This window comes from Neltuma alba, unplaced genomic scaffold (assembly GCF_004799145.2).
Source record: "Neltuma alba isolate B1F8T4 unplaced genomic scaffold, ASM479914v2 tig00011899_pilon, whole genome shotgun sequence".
Lineage (NCBI taxonomy): Eukaryota > Viridiplantae > Streptophyta > Magnoliopsida > Fabales > Fabaceae > Neltuma > Neltuma alba.
The window spans coordinates 378064-382969 of NW_021636497.1; the positions used below are offsets into that span (position 1 = coordinate 378064).

At 37.6% G+C, this 4906-nt stretch overlaps 1 pseudogene; it reads left to right on the top strand.

The window, feature by feature from the left end:
• Positions 1–566: 566 nt before the first annotated feature.
• LOC114719207 (probable indole-3-acetic acid-amido synthetase GH3.1) lies at positions 567–2848 on the top strand (annotated as a pseudogene).
• The last annotated feature ends 2058 nt before the right edge of the window (positions 2849–4906 follow it).

The following is a 4906-nucleotide window of genomic DNA, read 5'->3' on the forward strand; positions in this document are numbered from 1 at the left end:
ATCATTAGCAAGAATAAACTATTGTTTCTACAGTGTGACCGTAATAATAACCACTAATACCTCATCAGACTCTGGAAGCAGTAATTAGCTAGGATGTATTCTTTTTGTCTTCTTTTATGTTTCTGAATGCTGACAGTTCCATTATCCTCGACCTGCTCATGAGAACAGCAAGGAGAATGTGATTTAGCTTTGAATTTGGCTCTCTCTTTGGAACTGAAACCGGCAGTCCTCGTGGTTCATCCCGCAGCTGTGTGTCGTTTTCGCAGAACAACAAAGCTGGAAACTAACTCAGCGTCAGCTTGAACGTAGGCTCGGAATCTCAGACAGCTTTTGCTGACTCAGCGATTCAGTGGGCCACCACCTGTCGGCTCCTTGAACCCCAGAGCCTACGCGACTCGGGCCCACGTGTATCTCAATTAGGACGCACGGGAAAATCGTTTATCTTTTTGTGTCCCAAAGAACAGACGTAGGCTGTGACATGGTGAGCAAGGTTTTTGCCCTTATATAAGCCCCGTTAACTCAGCAGCTACAATCACAACCGCATGATCAGCGTCCACTTTTCTCTTTTCTGATTGCAATTCTGAAAACTCCTTTTCTCTTTTCGTGATTGAAATTCTGAAAACCCCCCAACAACACCAGACCCACCAGACAATATTATTAGATACGACCGCCATGGCTTATGATCCTGCTTGTGAGAACGACGTGCAGGCTCTGCAATTCATTGAAGATATTACCAGAGACGCAGCCGCCGTCCAAAAGAGAGTTCTGGCAGAGATTCTCAGCCAAAACGCCGACACAGAATACCTTAAACGGTTTCAGCTCAACGGAGCCACCGACCGGGAGACTTTCAAGTCCAAGGTTCCTGTCGTAACTTACGAGAACTTGCAGCCCGATATCCAGCGCATTGCCAATGGTGATCGCTCCTCCATCTTCTCCTGTCATCCGATCTCTGAGTTCCTCACCAGGTATATACTTATATATACTGACACACACACACACACACACTATAAACATATGCACTTATATATCAAGGATTGCCAGTTTTAATAAATATTTACTGCTAAGAACTGCAGTTCTGGAACATCCGGTGGGGAGAGAAAACTTATGCCAACAATTGACGAAGAGATGGACCGTCGTCATCTGTTGTTCAGCCTTCTCATGCCTCTGATAAAACAGTACGTTCCGCTTCTGCTAGCTCCGTTATCGGGATTGTGCTTGAGCTTCGCTTTAATAAACAAGTTAATAATTTCTTCTTTCGTTTCCTGCTACGACCGATATATATTGATTCTTGTTTTTGCTTTTTTATAAACTTGATTGTGCAGGCAGGTGCCGGATTTGGACAACTGGAAGGCGCTTCGATTTTTGTTTATCAAGGCGGAGACGAAGACTCCAGGGGGAATAGTGGCACGCCCAGCGAGCACAAGCTATTACACAAGCGAGCAATTCAAGAAGAGACCATTTGAATCGTACACAAGCCCCAACGAAGTCATCGTTTGTACCGATTCCTTCCAGAGTATGTACGCCCAGATGTTATGTGGCCTCATCATGCGACACCATGTCCAACGAGTCGGAGCCATCTTCGCCTCTGGGTTTCTCAGAGCCCTCAATTTCCTTCAACATAACTATCAACAGTTAGCCCACGACATCTCCACCGGGACCCTGTTCCCACAAATCACTGACGCTTCTATCACAAAATGCATCGCTAACATCTTGAAACCCGACCCTGAGCTCGCAGATTTCATCATACGAGAATGTTCCAAAGAGAACTGGGAATGCATAATCACCAGAATTTGGCCTAACGCTAAATACCTTGACGTTGTTGTCACCGGTGCTATGGCTCAATACATCCCAACTCTCGATTATTACAGCGGTGGCCTGCCTCTCGTCTGCACCATGTACGCTTCTTCTGAATGCTTCTTTGGACCTAACCTCAGGCCCTTTTGCGACCCATCTGAAGTTTCCTACTTGATCTTGCCGAACATGGGATACTTCGAGTTCTTGCCCCTTGACGAAGAATCATCTCCTGAGCCGGTGGACCTAACCGACGTTGAAGTCGGAAAGCAATACGAGCTGGTTATCACCACCTACGCCGGTCTATGCCGGTACCGAGTCGGCGATATCCTCCGAGTCACGAGGTTCCACAACTCCGCTCCGGAATTCCAGTTCGTGGGCAGAAGGAACGTTTTGTTGAGCATTGACGTTGACAAAACGGACGAGGCCGATTTGCAAAAAGCCGTTGACAATGCCTCGTTGCTTCTAAAGGAGTTCAAACACTAGCGTGGTGGAGTATACTAGCTACGCCGACACTAAATCTGTCCCTGGCCATTACGTGATTTACTGGGAACTGTTAGCGAAGGACCAACCGTCTGTCTGGCCCACCGATGAAGCCTTGAACCGGTGCTGTCTAGCCATGGAGGAGTCCCTGAGCGCTATGTACAGACAAGGAAGAGCCGCCGACCGATCCATTGGGCCGTTGGAAATAAGAGTTGTGAAGAACGGTACGTTTGAAGAACTTATGGATTACGCGATCTCGAGAGGAGCGTCGATTAGCCAGTACAAAGCTCCAAGGTGCGTCAGTTCAACGCCGATACTGGAACTGCTTGACTCGAGAGTGGTTTCAGTTCACTTCAGTCCATCGGCACCGCACTGGACGCCGGGCGGTCGCCGTTTGGATTGATGCCACCCGTTCGTGTCGGGGGCCAAAAAGGGGGGCTGTTATTAATTTGTTGAAAATTCCAATGTTAGACGAAAGCATTACCCTTTGTCTGTTGCAACTGATTATGTGCCGGCCTTTCAAAAGTGAATGTTGTAATCGCTGTCTGTCTTCTTCTTCGATTGGTTACTTATTATTTTTTAGGTTAATTAATCCGCGAGTCTTTATATAGTTTCAATGAATTTTGAATCAAATTCTTATAATTTTTTTTCTTTTTATTAGATCCTTATATTTTTACTTTATTTTAATTAGATCTTTGTATTTATTTTTCTTTTAATTAAATCCTTATAATTTCACTAAATTTTTAATCAGGTCCATGTAGTTTTAATTTTTATTTATTAATTAAATATAAACTTATTTAAATAGATTAATACTGAAATACAAAATATTAATAATTATGTAATAAAAAATTAATAGAATTAATTAATTCAGGAAATTTTTTTATAACAATTAATTTTTTTGCTGAAAAAATTAAAATCATTATAATAATTCAATATCTTTAGAATATTATTGTTTATAAAATAATATTAAATAATATATACTATTTTATGTTTATATAATAGTACTATTAGAATTTATAAAATAAAGAATAAAAAATCCAGGGACTTAATTAAAAATAAGGTGAACTTATAAGGACTTGATAAAAAGAAAAATAAATACAAGAATCTAATTAAAAACAGGTGAAAGTATAAGGACCTGATAAAAAGAAAAAAAAACTATAAGGACCTGATTCAAAATTAGTTAAAATTATAAAGAGTTGTGGATTAATTATCCCTTATTTTTTTTACTGTTCTATCCGCTTCTTGCCTGTCGATTAAGTGAAAGATTGGCAAGTGACTAGTTATTGTCATGTCCCAAGCCTCGTTAGCCATGTTTGCTTTTGCTTTCTTTTCTTTTTTCAACAAAGGTTTTTTTTTTTGGGCCAAATGTTTTCAAAGGTAATGTTTGCTTTCTTCTTTTCGAGCAGTTTTGGAAAGACTTTGGAAAGTCTTTTTTTTCCCCACAAATGAAGAATGAAAATTAATTATTATTTTTAAATAATTAATAATCAAGTGCTAAATGTCAGGTAATGTTTGCTTTTTTCTTTTGAGCAGTTTTGGAAAGACTTTCAAAAGTAATATTTTTTTCACAAATGAAGAACGGAAATTAATTATTATTTTAAATAATTAATAATCAAGTGCTAGATATCATAAACCGTATTAATATTATTGTGAACGAGTTTGATATGGTAATTAATTGTTAAGCACGAGTCTTAAACATGTGGTGTTGCTTGTAGGAAGCTTGTCTCTTGACTTTGATGCCTGATCTGATCGACATGACATTGTGTAACGTAGTTTGGAACATTTTCTCTCCCCTTCTCATCCTTTTTCTTTTTTCTTTTTCTTTCTAATCATTAGATTATCATATTTCAGTATTTTAAATTTTAAATCATTAGAATTAATTTTAATAGAATTAAATTATTTATTTTTATCATTAATATTTTAATAATAGTTTTAAAAATATTAAAATCTGAACTGTTAAAATATTAATCCCATTGTTAGGGGAAAAAAAGAAAGGCAAGATGATGGAAAGAAAAAGAGGAAATGTTCCAAACCGTTTGCAGAACAATAGTGTATGCCTTTATCAGAAATTGTCTATTATTCATTGTTACTCTTAGGGCCTGTTTGGATTCATGGTCATAGACATTTATAAACATGTTTTTTGTAAGTTGAGACAAAACTCATATTTTCTACTTATCAACTTTAATATTGTTGATTGCTAGTATGTGTTTAATACACACACATACTTATATAAGATCATATTGTTAATTGCTAGTATGTGTTTAATATGCACACACATACATATATAGAGTGCGTGGATTTTGAGCCATATTCAAAACTTCAGTTTTATCCCCGAATTTTCTTTATATTTTTTTGATTCTTTTACTTTGGACTACAATTTTTAATTTTTTTATTCTTAAAATAAGATATACCACCTTGGGCTAGTTCATGTGATACGGGTAGATGACGTGCGGAGGATATAGAGATGGAAAATTTTAATAATGAAATAACACGAAATGGTGAAAAAGAAATTTTAAATAAAATTGTAAGATCTTATTGAAACAAATAAAACAAAATAATTAAAATAAATTTAAAGAATCAGAGAGAATTCGCCAATGATTCAGGCAATATTAGAGTTGAATCACAATTAAAA